Raw genomic sequence first — 25,441 nt, 5'->3', positions numbered from 1 at the left:
GAGATATTTAGGGGTAGTGTCAATAGGATATGACTGATTGGATGTATGTTGCACAAAGTAGGACATTAAGAAAAAAAAGGAACAACAAACTTCTTCCTGCTTATGAAAGACCATAATTAAGGCAATTGCCTTTCCTGAAACATGTTCCTTTGGAAGTCAAGCATGAGCATCACAGAAGCTATCTGTACCCAGCAAGTGAGTTTCCAGTTAGCCTCATGCAGGGATAAGTGGTTAGGATGCAGGATACAGGTTCATGGCCCCACCTCCGTCTGGCTCCCCTGAAATCACACCACAGAGACAGCTGCCTTTTATAAACACAAGGCAGGTGGTGTTAGCTGGTCCAACTAGAACTCTATTTCTTTCACCTGGGGCCTGTGCATGGAGGCTGATGACATGAGAGTGGAATCCCACGTGTGTGGTGAACGAGAAGTTCAAAGTGACACCTTGCATTCCTCCCTTCCTCTCGACTCTCCTCTTCCCGCTCCAGGGAAAATAAAGGAAGACGATTGTTTTGGTACAGAAAAAAAAAAAAAAATACTAGGTTTTTAACTTGTGTCCCCGGGTTGGGTAAAGAATGACAACTATTCTACAGTTTGTATAGACTTTACCTTAGTGATCATTGCTATATGACATAAGACAGTCAGTGGCTGGGCCAGGCGCTGTTGCAGGCCTATAGTCCCAGCTACTTGGGAGGTTGAGGCAGGAGGATCGCTTGAGGCCAGGAGTTCAAGGTTACAGTAAGCTATGATATAGCACAGCCTGGGTGACAGAGCAAGACCCTCTCTCTCTCTCTTCTTTTTTTATTTGTTTTTGAGACAGAGTTTCCCTTTTATTGCCCAGGCTGGAGTGCAATGGCACCATCTCGGCTCACCACAACCTCTGCCTCCTGGGTTCAAGCAATTCTCCTGCCTCAGCCTCCCTGAGTAGCTAGGATTACAGGCATGCACCACCATGTCTGGCTAATCTTGTATTTTTAGTAGAGATAGGGTTTCTCCATGTTGGTCAGGCTGGTTTCGAACTCCCGACCTCAGGTGATCCTCCTGCCTCGGCCTCCCAAAGTGTTGGGATTACAGGCATGAGCCACCACGCCCAGCCTACCCTGTCTCTTAAAAAAAAAAAAAAAAAAAAGTGAATATTACAATAGAGGGGATAAGGAATAATGTGTATGTGAGGTCTATTTCTGAGACCAGAGTCACAAAACAGAATCCTGAACCCTTAGCTATTTCCTTACCACACACGTTTTGGATACTTCCATTTTTCCAGTCTATATAATTCAATACTTTTGTGACAGAGAGGTGTTGGAGTTTTTTTCTCTTTTTTTTTTTTTTTTTAAGGCAACTGTTTACATACAAACAGCTATGGTCTCCCAGGAAGGAACTTTCTCTGTTGAATACAGAAGTCTGGGAAAAGACTGATGAAACTGCATGCGAGGAAGAAACAGATCTAACTAAATGTGAATCTACACTTTTTTTAAAGCAAGGAACCACAAAGGGTAGGTCCCAAGGAAGTTGCATTGCTTGCTGCACCTGTCAACGCGGGCTGTACCTTCTTCTCTCATTTACTTCCATTTACAGCCTTGAAAACTGAGGCCTTAGGCTTTGGCTGAAAACCGAGGCCAAGGGTGCCCAGCCGGTGAGTTAAGGAGGCCCAAGCCGAATTTTGCTGGAAGTGCTCCAGTATAAAGCCTCTCTCAGAACCAGCCGCCACCAAGACGTCTTGAAGTCAAAGTAACTCACACCCTTGTCCACCTCGCCCTGCAATGAAGAAACTTCGGTCGCACAGGCTCCATAACTCATCTTGGCGTGGGCTGTGACTTACTGGGGGATGGGCCTCCTTTTCGTTCTAGCTACTAAGTGGAGCGGAGTGCCCGGTGGTGTCAGAGGGCGGGGCGGCCCCTCCAATGGTGGCACCCTCAACCACGGGTAAGGTTCCAATTAGGTAAGGACGCAAGCAATGCTGTCGTTTCGGTTGACTGCTCCTTTCATTCCTTGGAAGTGGTCAGCGTCACAAAACGAATTTTCATTCGCTCTAAGCAGTCACACCAGCCCTGCTAACCGGATGGTCGGAGCCCCGTGCTTTCGCCGGACGCCCTCTTGGAACCTTCAGGCCACCCTGAGGATGGGCAGTCGGGTGCCCGCCCTCCTCCCCTACCGCCGCGGGCCTGCGCCCCCCACCCCGGACCGCGACTCGGGCGCTCTAGCGGCGCGTGCGGGCGCCCCTGGGTGCGAGCCACCGACTCACGAGCCGCTGCTTGTTGCTCCCGCCGCCGCGACCTGGGGAAGCGAAAATGAAATTGACTTTTCCGAGAAATGATGAAAGCGGCGCTGCCCGCCAATGAGCTGCGGCGGCGAACTTCCGCACCTCCCGGCCGGGCCGCTCGCGCCCTCCCTCCGCCTCCACCTCCTGGTTGCACAAGCTTGAAACAAACACTGGGGAGGAAGGGCGGAGGGAGGAGGGCGGAGAGGGGAGGCGAGGGAGGGAGCGCGGCCGGAGGAGGGCGGGGGGTGGGGGGATTTCCAGCCGCGGCTCTTCGCAGTTTCCTCTCCTTGTTTTGCTTTCGATCTGGACTGTTCTCAGGCAAGCCGGGGAGTAACTTTTAGTTTTGCTCCTGCGATTATTCAACTGACGGGCTTTCATTTCCATTTCACACACCCTAGCAACACTTATACCTTGCGGAATTGTATTGGTAGCGTGAAAAAAGCACACTGAGAGGTAACATTTTTCAAATAATAGTTGTGACTGTGCGTGTGTTTCTCTCGAGGGCATGTTTCTGGGGACTGTGGGGGGCCGTGTGTGTATGCGTGTCCTGATGCCTTGACACGATGTTTTGCAGACGGAAAATGCCGGGGTTCATAAATATTAATACCGATTTTTGGAGGAACAGTCGGCGCAATTATGGATCGTCTGATTTTAGGGGAAGCAGGTTCTGCTGCTGTTGCTGCTGCTACTGGGGCTGCTGAGGCTGCGAGGAGGAGGAGGAGGTAGAGAGGGAGGAGGAGGAGGAGGAGGAGGAGGTTGGTGGAGGTTTAATTTCACTTTTGGATTTGCAGATGCGGAGAGGTGGCTCCATGGACACAGACCTGCTGTGTGTGCTTCTGCGCCCCAGGTGTTGTGTGTGGGGGTGCAGGTCCGCTGGAGTCGGGCCTCATTTAAAACAAAATTGTGTGTATGTGCGTATTTGTGTGTGCGCGCGTGTGTGTGCAGCCACCGCCGTCAGCGGATCCGAAGGAGGGGAGCGGGTCCTTCTCGGTGCCCGCGGCGGCGTCTCTCCAGGCTGCCTCCAGCGTAAATAAGCAGGCACCGCCGCCCGCCCGGCTGCCCGCGCCCGCGCCCCGGCCGGGAGGAGCGCCTCCAGCCACGGCCAGAGGAAACTTGCTGGGGCGCCCCGCGGCGGTCCCGGGGCTCGCCTGCCTGCCGGGCTCGGAGTCGGGTCGCAGGCGTCGGGTGCCAGCGGCCCGGGCGGGAGGGCGGGCTCCGAGCCGGGCCGGGCGCCGGGCCTGGCCGACGCGCCCTGCTTCCTGGGGGCTGGGCCGCCGCCGCCGCCGCTCGGAAGGGACGCCGCGTCCTCCTTCCCGCCGGCCAGCGCCCGGTCGGGCCCTGGGGCTTTGTCATTGCACTTGTCCCGGCGCGCGAGGGGCTCGGGCGGCGCGTCCCGGGAGGGCACCGCGCCGAGGGGTCAGCCGCCCGGGCCGCGGCCTAGCGCCGTGCGCCCCCGGGTCCCCGCAGGCGCCCCCGGCCGGCCTCGCGCGCTGGGCCTGACCCGCCTCGGCTACGGAGCGGGCGAGGTGGGGGCGGGGAGCCTCCGGGGACCGAGCGGTGCCGTGGGGGCCGGCGTCCCCTCGGGGTCCCGGGGCGCGGGCCGCGGCGGGGTGGGGACGCGAGTGCCCGCCCCGTGCCCTCCGACCCGGCTCCGGGCGCCGGGTGACATTCGCCCGCTGGCCGAACATGGTTGGTGCAAAGCCGCGGCGGCCGCCACTTCCTTTCCGCCTCGCCGGTAGGGCTCGCCCACCGAGTGAAGCCGGCGGCGGCCAATCGCGGCGCCCGCCTGCTTCCAGTGGCACCGTCTGGGGGCCAGCGCCCGCCAGGGCTGGGGAAGCCGTTCCAAGTTCCAAGGGTCGCGGGTGTAACTCATGCCCCTCCCAGCACGCGCCGGCGTCTCCCCTTGGCCCCCGGTCTGGGTGCGTTTGCCACCGTCTCCTCCTTGTTCCCTAAGAAGCGGGGGAGGGGAAGGAGGCTGGCAGCCTGGGCCGGGCGCCAGGGCCGTGGTCGGGCACCAGGTGAAACGCCCGGGTCAGTCTGTGTAGGCCGGACCCTTGGCGATCGGCTGCGGATGTGATCCCGGGGACTGGCAGCCGAGGTAGCTCAGAAGAGCGAGGTGGCTTTCGCTCGTTTCTAACCCGCTACTGTCTGAAACTTGGGGACATATTACCCGCCCCCTCCCTCTTCAACCACCTCCCTCCGGTTGCTCCTTGTCCTTGGTTATGGAAGGAGAAAACTCAGTTCTAAATGAGGAAAAGTGGTGCTGGCATTTCGTCTTCAGCCACCGGCCTCCCTATGGCTGTGACTCGTCTGCTTTTGATGAATGGCCAGGAGGGATGGAGGATCGTTAGATTTCCTGTTGTGGATTTTCAGGAATCACCGAGACTGCTGTCAAGCCTGCAGTCAGTTACTAGTTTTCCTATCTACTGTAGGTTCTCTTCGAGCAGTTCAGTTTTTGGTGCTTAAGGGCAGGTGCACAAGGGGGTCGGGGGTTAGACCAGGCGGTGGATAACCTTGATGCCAGGCAGATGCAGTTATCCCCACCAGGCCCAGAGGGTGACTGTTTAACTTCACCGCGCACGAAGATTCAGGATTCTCTGATTTCCCCAACTTTCCTTTATTCTTCTTTTAGGGGGAGAAGGGGCAAAAATAGAAACCTAAAAAACCCTGGGAAAAGGAGCCTTTTCTGAGGAAACTTCAGCAGATGAAATATTTAAGACTTGAGCTGGGATCTCTGGGGGGAACGTTGGAACATCTATTGATTGATGTGTCAAAGTCCGGAATTTCACGTAATTAGTGAACGATTATAACTTGTAACTTTGTTGTGTAAGAAATTACATTTTGGTCTCTTAGATCCAAGAGTTCTTGTCTGTTACGATTTGTAACTGCTTGTTAAAATTAAACATTTACATATTTCATTCTCAGTGAGTTGTCATTTTTTTGTTAGAGAAAGTTCCAGTTATTTCAGATTTACTTACTTGTAAAAATGTCATCATAATCAAAAGCAAGGATTTGTAGTCAAACTGGAAGCAAATTATGGCAAACACATGTGTGCCATGAAGTTCTGACAGCCCTATGAACAATGGTCCCACCTTTATCCCACTTTCTGAAACACTTTATTAGGCAAATAGCGCACCAGAACGAAAGATGTTTGAACTTACTGGAAAAATAGAAACTTTGGATACTCCACATTTGATGTGCATCAATTTTCTCATGTTACCAACGATGTTATGTTTTTATTCTTAACGTCATCTCGTACAAAACTCTGTTGTTTTTAGAGCATTTTCACATAATATGCTTTTGATAGTGAAAAACCACTGTACTCTATCTAAATTGGGTATCTGGGTTATAGTTCCCTTATCTACCTTATACCAAAAAGGGCTTAACGCAGACGAGATAATTTAGGTAGACACTCAATAAATATCCTTAGCACATCTGTTAAAAGCCAGACACAGTGGTAGCCTCTGTGTACTCAACTGACAGCGAGAAAGACAGTATCTTTATGCTAGGTTGTGTTCTGGTTAGTGAGCTGATCATTAACAACAAAAAATACATACAGTTATTACCTTTTGGGGTTACCTGTAAGGAGGGTAATAATAATTCTTAACTATGTCTCATAGTGTTGCTTTCATGAACAATTGAGATACTGTATATGAAAGAACATTGCATAAATTATGGCAGTCTACAAATGTGTAAGGCGTTAACTTTCAAAATTCTATCAGATTATTCTTAATGTAAAAGGGCCAGATAATCATGACTGGATTAGACACTGTCTTTCTCATGGAATTTCCAGCAAGGAGGGATTTTACTTCTGAGCGTACATAAATAATGATAAAAGATTAAACATGGAATAACTGTTTTATGTAAAGTATCAAAAAATATTTAACAGTGAAACCCGATATTGTCAGTGAATTTCTTCCTTTCAGAAGGAAAGTTAGGTGGTATCCATGGAGACCAAATGATATGGAAATAATAGTGATTGGACCAATGTATTTTCCCTCTTTCTATCAGATAAGAAAATCTTCCCAAGCCTCTCTGTGGTTTAGTCTGAATCTTCTTCACTCTCGTGTCAGCTTCTTCATTATCTGCCATTGCAGGTGTGCACTGGGCTGATTTTAGTATTTTGCTTTTACCATCTTTTTTTTTTTTTTTTTTTTTTTTTTTGAGACAGCGTCTTGCTCTGTCGCCCAGACTAGAGTGCAGTGGCACAATTTCAGCTCACTGCAGAACTCTGCTTCCAGGTTCAAGCAATTCCTGTGCCTCAGCTTCCTGAGTAGTTGGGATTACAGGCGTGTGCTACCATGCCTGGCTAATTTTTGTATTTTTAGTAGAGACAGGGTTTCAGCATGCTGGCCAGGCTTGTCTCGAACTCCTCACCTCAGGTGATCTGCCCACTTCAGCCTCCTGAAGTGCTGGGATTACAGGCATAAGCTCCCGCACCGGCCTGCTTTACCATCTTGGCTCATGTGCATTTATTGAATGCTTACTGTGTGCCCAACACTGTATATGTGACAACATACATGAAAGTAAATATAACTGATAGTATATATTTATAACCTATATTAAAATACATAATATATGCAAATAAACAAAACTGTGGTGAAATGTCAGTTATTAGTAAAAATTAGTTCTTCTTTTCATCTGTATGGGACACGATGTTCCTTTCTCACAGGCATAGGAGGTCAGGACCTTCCGTCTCTGCCTGCCCCGTTGGCCCCCTGTGTTTGGCCTGAGTGTAATCAGTGGTCGGTGCACGATGCCAGCTTAATGCATAGTGTGCTGAATTGAGGAGTGGCTCTGGTGGCAGGAATGACTGATGGAAAAGTGGGTGAGGAGGTTCCATCAAACTTTAATTTATTACCAAAGAACAAAGAATGATGAATAACATACAGGGTCCAGATTTGAACATGAAGCCAGTATTTTTTATAGAGTACCAAGGAAAACACACAAGCAGGAAACCCAGCTCACAGGTCCCCTTTGTCCCTGGGACTCCATCTGGGGCTCTTTGGATTCAGAGCAAGCAGCAGGCCTGAAGTCTTGGCATTGACCTTCAAAGATCCCCTCAAAATAACGTTTCCCCTCAGAAGCTCCATCTTATGACAAACTGTCTCTGAAACAAATTGTGTTTATTTAAGAAGACTTCATGTACCCTTTTTCTTTTATTAGAGTCAAAGTGTCACTCTGTCGGCCAGGCTGGAGTGCAGTGGCTCGATCATAGCTCACTGCAGGCTCAAACTCCTGGGCACGAGTGATCCTCCTGCCTCAGTCTCCTGAGTAGCTGCGACAACAGGCATGTGCCACCCCAAAGCCCGACATACATTTTTGTGTAGAGACAGGGTCTTGCTATGTTGCCCAGACTGGTCTCAAACCCTTGGCCTCAAATGATCCTCCCTCCTTAGCATCCCAAAGTGCTGGGATGATAGGCGTGAGCCACTGCACCTGGCCCTTGTGCCCGTTTTTATTCCTCAGAAACACATATGACTTTCAGTCAGAACTCCTGAATGCCTTGAGAAAAACGGGTGTCATCAAATCTAGTTGATCTTGTTTAGCCAAATGTAGAGACCCGTGGTGTGTTGGACAGGCTGGCCAGCTCTGTGTAGAGAAACTCACCATCCCGTGAGGCTTTCTGAGGCACTGAGACTAGCTGGGGCCATCCATCAATAACTTGAGGTCTGCTTAGGGATCCAGGGACCCCAAGCAATTATTTTAAATGAATAATTGATTTTGTTAAACATAGTAACACATTCAACAGTTTTCTTAAATGCAGACATTGTGTTATTATTTCATTTGTTTATTAAATATTTGTTGACAGCCAGCAGTGTACAAGGCTCTGTGGTGGAAGGTGCATGAATTCAGATGCCTAGAGTGGCCTTTTAGTAATCCAATCACTTCCCCCTTTGGAAGTTTTCACTCTGTAAAATGTGGCTGGATAGTTCTGTCTTCCTTAGGAGACAACCTATGTGTGTAATGAAAATCGCCTGGGGAGGGGACTTTTAGAAATTACACAGGACCCTTTAGATTTGAGATTATCTATAGCCCCCTTTCCCTCCTTCCCCTTCCTGCCCTGAATAGCGAGCCTCTTATTCACCATTGGATCCCTGTTCCCTAGTCTCCCTAGTTCCCTAGTCTCTCCCAGAGCAAAAATGGAAAGCCACCTAATCAAGGATCTCTTCCCAGGGCCAAATAGTTGATCTCTTCCTCGGCTCAGATGAAACCTCTTTCCACATTTTAAAGAGCTCTTTGGACAGGGGCCTGTGGTCACTGTGTTGGCTCTGCCCACTCGACCTTGCTTGCCCTACAGAAATGGGACTCATGTTAAGTTTGTGATACATTGAATTTTCCTTTTTTTTTCTTTTTTGAGACAGAGTCTTGATCTTGTCTCCTGGGCTGGAGTGCAGTGGTGTGATCTCGGCTCACTGCAACCTCCACTCCCTGGGTTATACTGATTCTCCTGCCTCAGCCTTCCGAGTAGCTGGGATTACAGGTGCCCGCCACCACGCCTGGCTAATTTTTGTATTTTTAGTAGAGACAGGGTTTTGCCATGTTGACCAGTCTGGTCTTGAACTCTTGACCTCAGGTCATCTGTCTGCCTCGGCCTCCCAAAGTACTGGGATTACAGGTATGAGCCACCACGCCCAGCTGAATTTTCCATTTTGAAGAGGCAAGAAGGACTTTATTTTATGTATTTGCCTCTTTGTCCAGGAAGGCCATGGATAATTAGGTGTTTGGTTTGGTTTTGCTTCTGTTTTGGTTTGTAACGCTTTTATCAGTTTAGTGTTCCCTTCTGATAAGCAAGAAAGAGCAGAGTTGACAGAGAATGTCTGCGGATGAGAAGCAGGTGTGTGCGGTTCTTTCTGATTATGGATTCTAAGTATTTTTATCCCAGAGGCAAGACTAGTTCAGCAAAATACCTTAATTTAGGATTTTGTGTGATAAAGCCTGTCCTGTTTTCATTAAATGAAGATTTTTTGAGAATTAACTACTTTCTGTGTAATTTTCGTAAATAATTTCGTTTGGGCATACTTAACACTCTGTTGCTATCTGCTGAAGGCATTTGATACTCGCACACCTAATGCCATCAAAGGAGAGATGAGCATACATTTTAATTTGTTCTTATTGAGCGTACATTTTAATTGTTCTTATGAATGTCAGATTTTGGGAAGATCCAAAGAAGTACTCTGTAGATAGAATACGCTGTCCTGGTCCCCTAACCTTACAATCCTACCGATTTTCCCATTTCATGAGATTGACCTTTCAGATGAGGAGGAACTGCATACAAATTGCTTTATTTCAAGTAATATCTACCTTGTTATTTTTGAAAGAGTTCTTTTGTCCTTTTTATCCTAGATCTATTGGAGAAGATGAGAAAAATTACAGTGGTGATAAGAGAGCGTCTTAACACCTAGATATGATGGGTGTGTTGGGTGATAGGAATGGGAGGCTGTTGGAAAGTGAGAGTTGGGGGATGGGGTGATGAAAAGGAAACAGGTGACTAGTGCCTCCTGGATTCTTGAATGGGAGAGAGGGAAGAGAGAATCAGGCAGGGAGATTTTCTGCACAAATGTCACTGAAAGAGTGTTAGAGGTCGGAGGGGTGAGTTGAAGTTGGTTAGGTAATTAGTAATAACCCAAGGACCAGTCAAAAGACTGGAGGACCGTCCACTGCTGACTTTGGGGTTAGACCCTTTTATCCTGGGGATGATAAAGGCTGATGGGAAAACTGCTAGGCAGCTGCGGACATTATTCTACAAGGAAACATGAAGTTGTGAGTAGCTGTCACTTGGAGACATGGTTGAAGTCACCGTAGGGGTACAGTTATGTTGCTGCATCATGACATTTAGGTCAACAGTGGACCACATGCATGACTATGGCCCCATAAGGTTATAATATCAGACTTCTACTCTACCTTTTTCTATGTTTAGATACACAAATACTTGCCATTGTGCTACAGTTGCCTATAGGCCTCAGTACAGTAACCTGCAGTACATGTTTGCGGCGTGGAAGCCATAGGCCATACCATAAGCCTGGGTGTGTAGGAGGTTACACCATCTAGGTTTGTGTAAGTACGCTCTGTGATGTTCACACAATGACAAAATTGCTTAATGGTGCACATCTCAGAATGTATAACTGTGCCGGTGTTGATGCATTGTTTGGGGATGGGGAAATTGATACTCACTATGTGAGGCCCCAAACTCAATCTAAAGTTGCCTTTGGAGGCATCCACGGAAATACCGTAATGGCTCTCTTAGGCCCTTCTCCCCCCATACTGATCTTCCTTGGTACTGTTTTTATTTTATTTTTAAATTCTTGAAAGAATACATAATAGATGTACATATTTTCAGGGCACATGTAATAATTTAATGCATTCATATTTGTAGTTTGTAATGATAAATCAATGTAATTGTGCCATTCCGATTATGGGAGTTAAATATGGAATCAGGGACATAGAATGGGCTGATAATATGTTTTCCTAAAGAACAGATGGGACAAGTTGAAACTGAACTGTGAATTCCATAACTGGGTAGTGTGGGTCACTGAGTTGGGCACTCGGTTCTCCACAGTGACTGTAGTCGGGATTCTACATTGAAATAAACTTTCTGGAATTTACCTTGGTGCTATATACTTAAAGTCTTAAAAATATTAAGCTCTCTGTTCCAGTAATTCTGCTTCTTGGAACCTACTTACGTGAAGTAACCAGAGATGGGAACAAAGATTTATGTACAAGGATGTTTATTGAATTAGCTTCTGTTATATAAAAACTTGGAAACAACTTAAATATCCAACAGTAGGGACACATTTGAACGAATTACGGCACATCCAGACAGCGTATAGGTAACTTACAAAGCTCGTGTTTTCGAGCAGCATTTAGTGACGGGAAAATATTTATGATCTATGTTGGTTGGGTGGGGAAAAAAGAATGTGAAATTATGCTTCTAATTTTATTTTAAAAACGTGTGTGTATATTGGTGTATTTAAAAAAACCCGGAAGGAAACATACCTTTTTGATGGTGGAATTGTGAGTGTGTGGCTTTTTTTTCCTCCTTGAAACATTTTTGTACTTTCCAAATTTAAAACAGCAAGCACAATTACCAATTACCCTTTTAACCAGAAGAATATTCTCAAGACAGTGCTCATAGGGCATCTCTGCCCTGACCTCTGGTCCACGATAGGTTAGGAGGAACACACTGGGTGCTGCTGAGGAGGAGGCTGTGCAGGGACGGGCCATTCTCGAGCCTTTCTGCCTCCACGTGTGGACCAGGCTCTAGAGCCAGGGCTTTCCTAGCCGGGCTGTTGGAAGCCCTTGTCCTCAGACAGCTGTGGCTACTTGGAGACACTTAGATGGGTGGCTTTTTGGTGAAGTTGGGACATAATGTTTTGTCAGTAACTGTGAAGGGCTTGAGATATGATCTCACTTTACAGTTAACATTCTTTATACATATGAATACTACAGAAACACAAAACACCTGGGTAGGAGAAGAGAGTTCCTTGTTGATATTTACAACCGGGGCAGCAGTTTCGGTGACACTGCTGTGTCAGGCCCCTAAACCTGGACCCTTAGGTGACACTGAAAACTGATGGAATGTACATGTGGGCTGCACTCTGTTGACAGGGACAGAGCAGCTGTCCCTCTCCCGTCCCAAAAGGAGAGAGAGAGAAAAAAAAGAAAAAGAAAAAGGAAAAACAAACAAACAAAAAACACCTTAGCTCCCCTGACATGGGATGAAAAGGTTCCAGGGGTCTTATCCTGACCTTTTAGAATGTGAGACACTTACAACCTGGGGATGTCTCCAAGGTCTGTTTTTTATTCCTTTTGAAACACACATGCCTAGGGAGATAGGTCTTCCTAGCACCTTGGGAACCACTCCAGGCTGAAACTATTTGGTCCTCTTGAGGAGATTAGAGGTTTTATTATCCTTTTGGAAAAGAGCATTTAATGTACACAAATGGCTACAGATCTAATTCTCATGGTAAGTGAAGTATAAAATGTTTGTAGGGGAAGTGAGAGTGAACTTTCCCTATCTTCGCATCCTATACTTTCCCTGTCTTCATGTCCTATATAGTCCCTGTCTTCATGTTCTGCACATTCCCTGTCTTCATATGCTATACAGTCGCTATCTTCATATCCTATATGGTTCCTATATTCATATCCCATACATTCCCTATCCTATACATTCCCTACCTTCATGTCATATATGTTCCAACCTTCAGACCCTTTTTGGTCCCTGTCTTCCTACCCTATACATTCCTTATCTTCATGTCCTAAACAGTCCCCATCTTCATATCCTATACATTCCCTATCTTCATTTCCTAAACATTCCCCATCTTCATATCCTATATAGTCCCCATCTGCATGTCCTATACATTCCCTATCTTCATATCCTATACATCCCCTACCGTCATGTCCTAAATGGTCCCTGTCTTCATATCCTGTACCTTCTCTATCTTCATGTCCTATATAGTCGCTACCTTCATGTCCTATACGGTCCCTATCTTCATGTGTCCTAAACGGTCCCTATCTTCGTATCATATGCATTCCCTAGCTTCATGTCCTATACATTCTTTCCCTTTGTATTGTATTCATTTCTGTATCTTAGGAGGTGAAGGCATTTTATAGGAACTCTGAGGAGTCCGGAAAGAAGCCTGGGAAGCTTTATTTTCCCCTCACACCTGCCTTTAAAAGACCTCTGTTGGAGAATGACAGTAGAACTTAATCAGAGTGTGACCTCTGACTTTTCACAACTGAAGACCTCAAATCTCCAATTTTTATCTGAAAAAAATATTAGAATAGTTTCACTCTCTTTATGAATGTGGAGACGTTTTTAGATTGCTATGGAAGTAGGATTGGGCGTGACCGTTATGAGTTCAGAGGCTGAATGCCGTAGCATAGCCCATCAAAATACATATATATACACATATATACACACACACACACATATGTACATATATACACATGTGTATACATATATATACACACACAACATTGTCCAATACGAATATAATGTGAGCCACATGTATAGTTTTAATTTTCTAGTAGCCACTTAGAAAAGTAAAAAGTAGGTAAAAATAATTGTAATAATATTTCTCATTTAACTCATTTTATCTAAAATATTTCAGTATGTCATTAATGTAAAAATATTAATGAGATATTTTACATTCTTTTTTCATACTGAGTATTTAAAATCCTACGTGTCCTTTACACCCATAGCCTGTCTTAATTCAGCCCAGCCACATTCCAAGTGCACAGTAGACCCATCTGGCTGGTGGCTACCATCTTGGTTGGTGCAGCATAAGGGAATGAATTAAGGTGTGAAGAGAATACAGGGGGAAAGTTTTAGTGCAGTCCTGAAAGGACTGAAGGAAAGTAGAGTTGGAGTGGTTGTTTTGATCACAACTGTATGAATCTCCTTGTGCCTCTCCCCACAAACCGTACCTGATCTCTTTAGCCTAAAACAATGAAATGCTCTGAATTTCTGTAGAAGCAGCATACTATACGTCCCATTCCTAGGGTAGTTAGCTATCTGCATCTTGATGAGATGAATGTTTTCTAGACTCTTGAACTGTTAAGAACATCTTTGATTATTTGGATTTTTCCATTTGTATCACCTATGTGGTAAGTTATTTGAGAGCCAGGATCCAGTCCGATGTATTTGCATTCCTCACCTTTAAGACCTAGATAAATATTAGTTTATTTGATTTTCAGCTGTAAAGCAAAGGTTAGCTTGAAAGGCTGAATTCCAGCTCAGGAAGGATGGCATCTAGTTTGTACTGGAAACCTAATGGTATATGAATTGAACACATAAACATTAGGATTTGTCACTTTGCATTAGGATTTGTCACTTTGTATTAGGGGTTCCATACCCAGAAGGTGAAAAATTGTTTGGTTTTTCTCCTTTGTATCCAGAACTTTAAAAAATCTTATCAGTTCATTCCTTTGATATTTAAGTTCCAATGATGATACTAGTACCTTCTTGTAAGTATAAATAAGCTATATTTGGTGATGAACCAGAGATAAACATTTGGAAGCTGCAACTCTTTCCATGGGTTCTTTGTTAACAATAACTTTGTTATTAACAAACATAGCCCATGACATCTACGCCATGAAATTCTTTTGAAATCAAGTATAGTATTTTACAGTTGCCTTCATTTGTTCTCTTTGACTGTAATTATTGGGTTGAAGCAACAGACTTATCCAGAGAGCCAAGGCAATTTATTTTTACTGAAGACTACCTAAGAACTGCTTAGGTAGCTTTTCTCTGCAAGATTAAATGCGACCTTCATGGAATCATGTTAGCAGGGCCAGCAGCTAGAAAAATAAAGACTAAACCAAACCTTCAGCAACGAAATTCCCAGCTGCTCCGTGGCTCAGAGCTTTCCTGATTGCTTTCTTCCAATGAAAACACTGTAGATTAGTTTTAAGTGAATTCTAGTAGGTTTGGGGATTTGCAACTGACAGAAGAACAGCAAAGCATAATCTCAGTTTAAAATAATAGTCCTGAAGGTAAATCTTTTTGGCTTTTTCTTGGGATGCTGGGATTTTTGTTCATATGGGAAAACTTAACTCATACACACTGTTTAGCTGACCTTTGAAGGTAAGGCCCTAGAAGGCAGACAGAGGCTGGACACCTGGGGATGTGCGTCAGGACTGCTGCTCCTCTTTCTTCTCTCCATTGTAGAGGCTGGAAATTTGGGGAGCCTGCGAGGAAGGCCCCTGTAGGGAATGTAGATGACCTGCTCTTTCCACTTTTGGGTGCCGTCATCCTGACGATTGGTGAAGTCAGGGCGAATTGAAAATGTTATAGGAGAGGATTTACTTAACTTACAGGTGCTTTTAATGCATTACGATTTTTTTTTTTTTTTTTTGTCTTGAAAGTCGTTGCAGTTTGGGAGATGGGGTAGAGGAGAGTGCTCAACTGAAACAGTTGACTATTTTGATCATTCATCCATTCAGTCATTTATTTAGTGGGTGTTTATTCTCTGCTAACTGTATGTAGAGGGAGATATAAAATGAAAGAAAAGTAATCCTTTTGGATTTGAGGTAGCCAGGTAGGTAGATGGTCTGCATTCCTTAGCGTGAGGAGCCTAATTTATCCAGATAGAGAAAACACAATGAGGCAAGTAAGATGACAGTTCCAGAAACGATTTTACTTATCTGTGAATCCCTTTTAGAGTTCTTCCGTGGGCCCTGTGGGGTTGTTTCAGACTGTAGGGGAAGCCACAGTGCTAATGTGACAGATTTTTTGCCAAGTGTATACATTTTATTTTATTTTATTTTAAGAACAGATTCTTAATAGACTGTAAAATAGGCATAAAACAATGTATTGTTTTGTTGTTCTTTCTGTTTTCCACAATTGTCTCACATTGAGTTTGGAACGTGGAACTATGGTCTGGTGTCTTTTGTCATTAAGGAAAACTGATGCGGTTAAATCCTGATAATTATCTCCCCTCTCTACTTCCCCTTCCCTTGTGGGGAGACACTGTAACCAGCAGAGCTGCAGAATCAGTGCTCCTGCCCCCCACGGTAAACTGAAGGAAGCTGATGAAAGATATCCAGGAACTCTTGGCACTATTTTTGAAATTCTTATGTGGATTTGAAATAATTTCAAAATAAAAAGATTTTTTTAAGGCTTCCCATTAGTGCTCTAGAGTTACTGTTGCTTATTTAAAATAACAGCCTAATAGAGTATATTTGTAAGTTCCTTTGTTTGCTTCCCCACATGGATCTAGAAGGGATTTTATGTAGCTCTTTTTCTAGGTAGGTCCTACTTTCACCTTGAAGGGAAAAGTGGCCCTTACTTCATTTTGAAAATGCCTCATTTTCTCTCTTTGCGTGTGTGTGTGTGCGCGTGCGTGTGTGTGTTTGACCATAGTGAATATTTAAGTTGCCTGAAATTAAGGAATAATTATCATCCATAAAAGGACTGAAGGAAACAGTGGCAGCAAGTAGGGAAGTCATAAATGCATGTTGAAGCATTCTTTTTTAAACTGTGGTAAAATTTACATAACAAGATTTACCATTATAATCATCTTAAAGTGTATAATTTGGTGACGTTAATGACATACACAAGGTTGCCTAACCATCACCACCATCCATTTCCAAAACTTTTTCAGTATCTGGATCAGAATCTCTATACCCATTAAACAGTAACTCTGCTTCCTGCAGCCCCTGGCAGCCAGCATTCTACTTTCTGTCTGTGAATTTGACCACTCGGGGTGTCTCATGTAAGTGGAATCATACAGTCTTTGTCTTTTCATGTCTGGCTTATTTCGCTCTGCAGAATGTTTTCCAGGTCCATCCATGTTGTGGCACGCATCAGAACTTCATTCCTCTTTAAGACTGAGTAATATTCCCACATTGTGTTCCTCCATTCATCTCTTGATAGACACTGGGGTTCTTATTAATTTGGCTATTGTGAATAAGGCTGCTGTGATCATTGGTATAAAAGTATCTGTTTGAGTCCCTGCTTTCAGTTATTTCAATTCTGTAGAATGGCTGGGTCATACGGTAATCCTATGTTGACCGTTTGAAGAGCCACCAAATTGTTTTCCATAGCTGTACCATTTTGCATCCCCACCAGCAATGCACACAGGTTCCAGCTTCTCCACACCTATTGCAAACATTTGTTATTATTATCTTTTTTTTTTTTTTTGGATAGGGTCACCCTAATAGGTATGAAGTGGTAGCTCATGAAGGTTTTGATTTGCATTTCCCCGGTAACTAATGATGCTGAGCACCTTTTCATGCGCTCCTAGCCATTTGTCTATCTTCTTAGGAGGGATGTCTCAAGGGCTTTCTTCATTTTTGATTTTCTTGTTGTTGTTGAGCTGTAGGTTTGAGTCATTCCTTTTGTGGTTTTGAAAATGACACACTAGTAAGTCTGAGAAACTAAGATTCTCCCCATTACAATATATGTAGCATGTGGCAAAATGTTCTTTTTTAGAATTTTGAGATGCTGTAAAGCTGATGAAGCACAGTGTGGGGAATTCACTTATGCTGGAGTGAAGTAAATCGGAGCGCATGGGTAAGTGAGAATCTGATAGAAAGTACCTTCCCTTCTTGCACCATGCTGCAATTGGGAGTTTCCGTAGCGACGATTGCCAGCCCCTTCCCTTCATTTTTTCAGCTGCAGAAATCAAGTAACCTGCTCAGTGTATTGTGACCAGGTTAAGTACTCAGTATGTTTTGTCGAACTGTGCAGTAAATAATTTTTTTCTGTTGTATTTTGAATCCAGAAATGTCTTGTGAGAGGAAAAATAGCAGTGCTTGAATATGGTAGTGAATTTATTGTCGCGGCTGCCCTTGTGGTAACCTCTCTGCTTGGGACTCATGAAAAAGGCCTTAGGGTTCTTCACTTCTGTGGTATTTCAAGATAAAAATTAGTAAAAGCAGCCTCAGAATAACGTTTGGGGGCTTAAGAATTTAAATATAATCCATTCAATAATGGTTCAATAGTATTACTGAGTAGATGAAAAAAAATTGCCATAATGACAGATCTGTTAAGTAAAATGAATAAAAGCATTTGTGTATTTATTGTGAATTGTTCACAGCATGAGAAGCCATTCATTTGTTCTGACAAGAGCTATAGTAGATAAAGAAATTCAGTGAACTATCACAGCTGTATGGAAGCAGATTCATTGTTGGTTTAGTTTTATGTCCTGTGGAAATTTTTCATTTTACTCAATCCTTTTGAAAAGTTGAACTTTATTGAATAATATAAGCCGGCAAGGTCATGTGTGGATTATAACAGAGTTGTACATAATTGGAAGAAGATGCATAATCTATGTGTTGTGAAGCAGAGTGGTAAGAGGAGTTGCAAAAATTTTTGTTCTCTTTAGGCTTGGGGCAAAGATTTTTAAAATCCTTAAAATTAGTTTTAAGTACTGTGAAAACAAACATGATAATGATGAAATTAAATTGAAGACTGTCTTCTGCAAACAAATATCTTAAATGAAACCCTCAGAGGAATTCATTCCTTCAGCAGACATTTTTGAACAGCTGTGTGTGAAGCCCTGTGCTGTGAAGATGTAAAGCTGAAAATTTCGGATCCATGCTTTCAAAGAGCTTATCGTTTGGTTAGAGAGACAAGCAGGTAAATAAGCATTCCTGGTCGTGAAAAGAGTGAAAGATGGGCTTCATGGAAGCACAGCAAGCCAAAGGCTAAGGGAGAGAAGAGGAAGAAGCTGTATCTTCTTTTTATTCTTTTTAATTTACTGGAGTTACCCATCATGAACTAAGAGCTATCTCTTTGACCAGAGAAACTGGGGCGTGCCTCACCACTGACTTCTGACTGGCCGGAAGGAGGGAGGCGATGTCATCTGGTGGCCAGTGGGTGAACAGGGCATTTTTGGTTGAAAGAACAGCAAGAGCAAAGACATGAAGGGTTGACAGTTTCTTCCGCTCCTGGTGCATGGACTGCTCTCCAGGGTGGCTGGGACAAACAGATGAAGGAGGGAGTGTCAGAGCCAGTTCCTGGTGGCCGCAAATATCTCACTCAGGGCATGTGTTCCTGTTTCCCAGTAAGAAACGGTTTTGTTCCGAGGATACAGCCAGCTTTTTTCTTTTTTCTTTTGGAAGGTTATTGAGGATTTGGAACATTTTCCCCTGTGCATTTCAGAAAATGATAGCTAATGACTGCGAGCAGCAGGGCGTGTCGCAGCTGTGCACCTGCAGTGTTGGAGAGGAGCTCTAAGGCGTGTGCATTTGTAGTCTGTGGTCCATTGCGGGAAGGACTGGGTCGTGCCTTTGATAATAGCCAGGCCTGTCTTTGAGGTGCTTTTATATAAGTTTCTAAGAGGAAATGATGAATAGGTACAAAAATATTTTTTGTACTATCTTTTGTTTGGTTTGAATCGGTTTGTAAAGAGAGTGTTTATGGATAAGTTTATAATCCTCAAGTGAGGAGGAATTCAAGACAGTGGGCTCCAATTCAGGTAAGAAACCCAAGTTAGAGAATCAAAGATAATGGCAAGACTCCCCAGAAACAATGCCTTCATAGGGCAGAAGTTAAGACAGGTCTTCCTATCCACCCAGAGTGTCCCCAGGTCCTCCGAGTGACGCCACGCCAGGCCATGGAAGGGCTGGGAGAACACCTAAGGTGCAAACGTTAGCCAGCGGGACTCAGGAGCTGGAGGGAGCCCCGGAGCTGGCCGTGCCATACTGAGGCTTCTTCCCTGCATTGTGACCACATGGATGATCCAGGAAAATTCACCTCTGTCAAGGTCAACAGACAACCTTTAAATCGACTGCCTCCTTAATTCCCATTTGTCACATAACACAGTCTGTTCACAGGTCGCAGAGGCTAGCATGTGGGATACTTGGGAGGTATTATTCCACCTGCATCGTGTTTTAACCAAACCACCTCACACTCTTCATCCCACGCAGCTACAGAGTGGCTGGGGAGGTGTGACCATCAGGTGCCGAGGCCCTCACAGCTGGGGTGACCGGCTGCGGTGATGGCATTGATTGGATGTTTGCCAGAGTCTTCACTTCCCTGGGGGGATAAATTGGAAGGTGTTACTCAAAGGCCTAGATATTTCTGTGGTTTATTTCGGTATTTCACCGTCTCGCCTCTATTGTCAGTAACTGCCTGTTTTGAACCGGTTATGTGTTGTGGAGGGCTGAGCCACATGACTCGCGTGGACTCGGTACCCTCATACGCGTTGGCTGAATTCAGTTGCAGTGATTGACTCGGTCCTCCTACTGTTATTTCCTGTCCAGACACAAAGACGCCTGCAGGACATTGGTGCCCCTGGGCTCAGGCACTGGTGTTTCCCGGTAGGGAAGGCGGACCGGGCAGCAGGAGGAAAGCGCGTCAGCGGGTGTGTGCCCTGGCTGGACTGGGGGATTTCCTCCACTTAGTCGGCAGGGACCCTCGCTAAGGTGCAAGGACACATGGCTGACTGTGAACTAGCAGCTTGCAGGGAAACCTTCCAGCATTTTCTCTACCGCGGCTCTCATGTTCCCTGTGGAGCAGCTTCTTTGTATCACCAATGGCTCACACATGTGGTCGTCCCCGGTCATTTGCCCTTGTCGTTGTTCTTCCTTTTTTTGGGAATGTTCTTTCTTCTCTTCCACCTGAGGATCCCTCGGCTTCCAGGCCCAGTTCAGAGGTCCCCTCTTCTAGGAAGCCTTCCAGAGTCCTCTCTTTCTTCTGGGTTTTTACATAAAATATTAAAACTCCCCCATAGGCCTTTGAAAACATTCATCTATTTAAAGTGCAGAGTCACGTTATTGTGAGGCGAATGAACCAGTGGGGGTGAGTCTGATGCAGAGAGGGAACCCAAACCGAATGTGTCAGACGCCCGTAATCAGTGTGAGCAGTGGCGGTGGGTGCCTGGCCGCAGGGCAGCCGCCCGCTCCAGTGTGCTCATCCCGGGGACTTCGACTCACCTCCAGGACACCACGTCTTGCTTGAAAGCTTGCTTTAATGCTGACGTGCCTGCCTTCGTCTTTGCAGGGTAACCCCTTGGAGGCCAGAGATCATGTCTTCATCATCTTTGCATACTCCACACAGCTTTAGATAATGCTTGGCACACAGCGATTTTCATGTGGTTGGCTGGTAAGGTTTTTGGAATGAAAAGTTGAACCAACGTAATTCAAAAGTGTATTAACATCCTTAGCTGGATTCACCCGGAAAATGGCATGTAAATAGTAAAGTTGTTTTTTCGGTTGCATGCTTTTTGTAGTCATTTTGTTTTCCTTGATTATCATTTGTTCATAAGTTTATCCATCACAACATATAGTTAATATCATCTGCTTTATCCTCCTCAGTCCTTGCCCTCAGTGAGTTTTCCCAGGAGGAATTCATCCACTTTCTTATCAGTGAGTGATTACTACATGTCATTATGTGCAAGCTACTGTACTTGATGTTTTGGGATGAATGAGATGGGATTCCTCCTTACAGGACTTTATACAGAGATAAGCCTGTTGCCAAGTACGTGGAGCTGTAAGCTTTGGTTGCATCAGAAGGTGGAAGGAGGCTGAGTGCAGTGGCTCATGCCTGCAATCCCAGCACTTTGGGAGGCTGAGATGGGAGGATCACTTGTGGCCAGGAGTTCGAGAGCAGCCTGGGCAACATGAGGAGACTCCTTTCTCTACAAAAAAAAAAAAAAAAAAAAAAAAAGGGAAAGAAAAAGAACAAAAAGAAGAAGGAGGGGAGGGGGAGGGGGAGAAGGAAGAAGAAAGGAATCAGTGGGATAAGGGGTTAGAAGAAAAAGGTGGAGGGAATCAGTGGGATAAGAGGTTAGAAAGGTGGGATAGGGATGAATTATGGTGGCCAGGAGTCTGTATTTTATTCAGTGGGCATTGTGGAACCATGGAAGGATTTTCTGCAAGGTGAGGAGCCATTTGGGGAGATTAATCTGGCCAACAATGTGCAGGGTGGAGAATATGCTTCTATTACAGAAGGTGGACCCTGGACATTGTCTTGTTCCTTGTGGAACACTCTGGCTTAGTCAATGCTGTTAGGTGGAGCACGGGCCCTACTGTTTGAAATTTCTTTGAGGAAGTCTTAGGGGAGACCAAGGAAATCTCACCTCATACTTTTCCTCCTAACATAAACTATCTTTTATCTATTTCTTCTCACGGTAGCTCTGCTAAGTTGCTGTTAAGATCTCTGTTTAGCGACGAGGAAACTATGGCTTGGACAAGTTAAAGGTTGTGAGTGGTGAGGTTCCAATTCAGGTGGGCTTGAAGCCAAATCTGAGCTCCCACCACCGTATTATGCTTTAACAAGGAGAGGGAAAGAAAAGAAACCGCTGTGGTCCTGGGAGGGGTTGGCAGAGAGGGGAAATAGTGACCATCCGATGGATGCCGAATGCAACCATCCAACCTCTGGCTACCATTCGGAAACTGGTGAGAGGCAGTGGGTATCTTCCAAAAATATTCGAAGACAGTTCTGCAGCTTGCAGGGGAGACGTGCATTCTTGCTTCGGAGGTATTCCTGTACTTAGAGTGGGTAGCGGTTTTGGCTCTTCTTCCAGTTGGAATTCATTGGTGATTGGGATGGTTTATCCCATGAATAGAATCAAACTATCGGAAACTGTAGTGCGTGAGTTTATAGTTTGTGTGCTGGAGCTTGACCAGATTTGAACATAAAGAGTTAAATTGGATGTCTCCATAATAATTAATAGTGATCATAGCACCAAAAATAGCTGGTAACCATTATGGAGAGCTTCCTGGCAGAGGGGACAGCTCAAAGGAAATCCTCAGAGGAAAAGTGGCAGCAAGAAGCAGACCGTCAGGGCCAGCCTGTGCATGTGGAGTGTGGGAGGAAATCATTTTTTGTCATCCAGGGGAAAAGATAGTGCCCTTCAAAATCAACCTTTCAGAACAAGTTATTTTCAGGCAGCTGGTTTTTGGGAAGGTGTTGGTTTTCAAGGTAGTCTGCTAGTGATGTGATTGAAATCAGAAAGCAGCAATTTTGTTGTCTCAGGTTCCGGTTCCAGTATGCTGGCTCTTTGAGTTTCTGTTATTTGACTTTTCACAAATACTGACCACACTGACATCTCCTCTCTCTTGTCCCCTTGTCTTTTCTGTGTTCCTGAAGGGGCAAAACACACCTTTTGAGGTCTGTGGAGCTTAAAAATGAAGTCAAAGGTGACTGGGTGACATAAACAGCTCAGGTAATTCAGGTCCTGCTGCTTCTGCCATGCTCCTCCTCCTCAAGCCAGCATGGCTCAGTTATCCACTTTGATGTCTACCCTTTTCCCACGTGCCTCCTCCTATTGAACTTGTTCTGTATACTGTTACCTCTCCAGTGTCTGCACTAGAGGACGGAGCGGTCTTTTCCGGCTTGCATACTGCAGGCTGGCACAGTCTTAAAGGAACCCCACCGCACTCCGAGGAGGAGGAGCTGAGCCTTCCCGAGGTCACGTTACTTCTCCTGTACTGCAAAGGCAGTGCTCAGAGGACGTGCTGATTAAGGGAAATACAGGATCACTTCTTTTCCCATTTTCCATATGGAAAGAAGCTTTGAAAATGCAGTATGTGTTCGAGTCCATATGCTTCGAAATCTGTGCATGATTCTTGCTTTGCTGAATTGCAGAGGCTGATGCCATCTAGATGCTGCGATCCAGGGCCAGACACACCTAAGGGTCCCAGCATGAGTTTACATTTATGAAAACTTTTAAAAGTCAGTCTACCCTTTTAGGTCTTAATGGCCTTGCATAAATTTTTCTAGAAAATGCTCTTTAAAAAAATGATGGAGTAAAAAAGACTCTTAGATTTTCATAATTTAAATGTATCTGGAAGGTAATTTATCTGCAATTCACAGTTCTCTCATGTTATCTGTTTTTTTACAGAAAAGAATATTACATTTGTATCTGCATCAAATTTCATGATCCTTGTAGATTTTTTTTTTTAATTTTAAGACAGCATGTTTCACACATGATTAGATTACTTGGGAAGCATTCCTAGAAGTGACATGGCTGGGTCCAAGGGTGTGTTTTTAAAAGTTTTGATACCTATGGCCTAGCTGCTGTTTGGAAATTTTGTACCTATTTTATACTCCCGCCCATAGTGCATGTAAGATGCAAAACACTATTCTAGATATTTCATATGTTTATTTGCTTTTTTCTTTTCTTCTCTCTCTATTTCTTTCTTCTCTGTCTCTCTCTCTCTTTTTTTTTTTTTTTTTTTTGGCCAGGGTTCTGCTCTGTTGCCCATGCTGGAGTGTAGTGGCATGATCATAGCTCACTGCAGCCTCTACCTCCTGGGCTCAAGTGATCCTCCTGCTTCGGCCTCCCAAAGTGCTGGGATTACGGGTGTGAGCCACTGCATTGCCTTATTTTACATGCTTCTTCATTTAATCCTCACAAAGCCTGATGAGAACAGAGAAGGTCAGTAACCTGCCCAAAGTCACAGCTGAATGATAGAGCTGGGGGTGAAAGCAGGCAGTGCAGCAGAGCTCCACGGTCCATGTTGTTGCCCACTCTGCACTTCTGTGGCAGCAGGCATGAGAACATGAGCAAAGAGAGGCTGTGATGAGACGCCTTCCTTTTGGGAGCCCTTAGATATGGATATGGCCTCGACTTTCACTCTCCTTGATTCATCAGATAGGACAGGTGCAGAATGCTTTTCCTGGGCCAAAGCCTATGGTCTTCGCATTCTGTGCGGTGGTGTAATTTGGAAAGAAGCAATGGTCACTTTGGAGAGCCAGCCCCTTTCCTTAGCTCTCCTGTGCCCCTGTGCTGCTGTCATTGCCCCGTCACCTCTGCCGGCATCATTTCCCATGACTGCAGTGCTGGGGGGACTTGGGCCCGGCCTAGGGTCTCTACATCACCTGAGGAGGGTCTCCAAATAGAAGTGTGAAGGTTTCACAGCGTTTCTGTAGGGATTGCAGGCGTTAGACCCATGCTTGTCTCTGCTGCTGCATTTGGTGTGATGGATTTTGCAAAAAATGTGCTTGTTTTCATCGGGGCAGCCTAGGGTCATATTGGATCAAAAGGCTTCCTCTTTTAGGAAAAGTCCCAGACAGCTGCTCACTTATCTTCTTGTTCCCTCCCTGCTTGTGGGGGATTTGTATTTTTAATTGTCTTTCATTCTGAACAAAGACTGAGCAAGCAGAAAGTGTTGAGAAGGGCCCCAGGGAACATTCTGGCTTTGTGTTTTCTTTCTGATCTGCAGGCCTGCGGGACTTCAGTGCTCACGTTCCTGAGAGGAGGCGACAACCTGGGGACTAGTGTGTTGTCCAAGGCCAGCTGGGGAAGCACACCAGTTTCCTAGCAGTTCTGTTTGAGGATCAACAGCACATGTAGAAAAATACTGTTTCCCAGGGGTTTTATATTGCCAAGAATACCCCTGAAGATGAAGCCCATTTTTGGATCCTCAGTTCTCATGATAACGGAGTTTGATGACCTAGAATCAGCTTTGGCATGGGCTAAGCCAGAGCACCCTTTTAAAATGAGGATAGTAATGAGACCAACCCCATCGGGTTACTGTGAGGGTTACATGAGATAATGTATAGAGTTTAATGCTGGGTGCACCATGGGCGCTCGGTAAATAGTCATTGCTGTCATGATCCCCACCACCACTGTTATCTCCTAGACATCAGGAGAACATTTTTGTGAAGCGACTTTGGACTTTTGCATGTAATAAATAATTCAGTGCCTGCAAATGTAGACGCTGATTTAAGTACCTTGGCTGTGATGGTAGGAAGGTCTCGGGGCTCCTTCACCTTGACCCT

At 45.1% G+C, this 25,441-nt stretch overlaps 1 protein-coding gene across 2 annotated transcripts in view; it reads left to right on the top strand.

The window, feature by feature from the left end:
* Nucleotides 1-2,510: 2,510 nt before the first annotated feature.
* The window catches only part of IRF2 (interferon regulatory factor 2), an 87,884-nt gene continuing 64,953 nt past the window's right edge, over nt 2,511-25,441 (top strand). For both annotated transcript variants that reach the window (XM_025386247.1, XM_025386244.1), the window contains exon 1: nt 2,511-2,712. The gene's annotated coding sequence lies outside the window, so the exon portion shown is untranslated. The remainder of the gene's footprint in view (nt 2,713-25,441) is intronic.

The sequence above is a fragment of the Theropithecus gelada genome, chromosome 5 (assembly GCF_003255815.1).
Source record: "Theropithecus gelada isolate Dixy chromosome 5, Tgel_1.0, whole genome shotgun sequence".
Classification (NCBI taxonomy): domain Eukaryota; kingdom Metazoa; phylum Chordata; class Mammalia; order Primates; family Cercopithecidae; genus Theropithecus; species Theropithecus gelada.
This window is presented reverse-complemented; position numbering and strand designations above follow the sequence as displayed.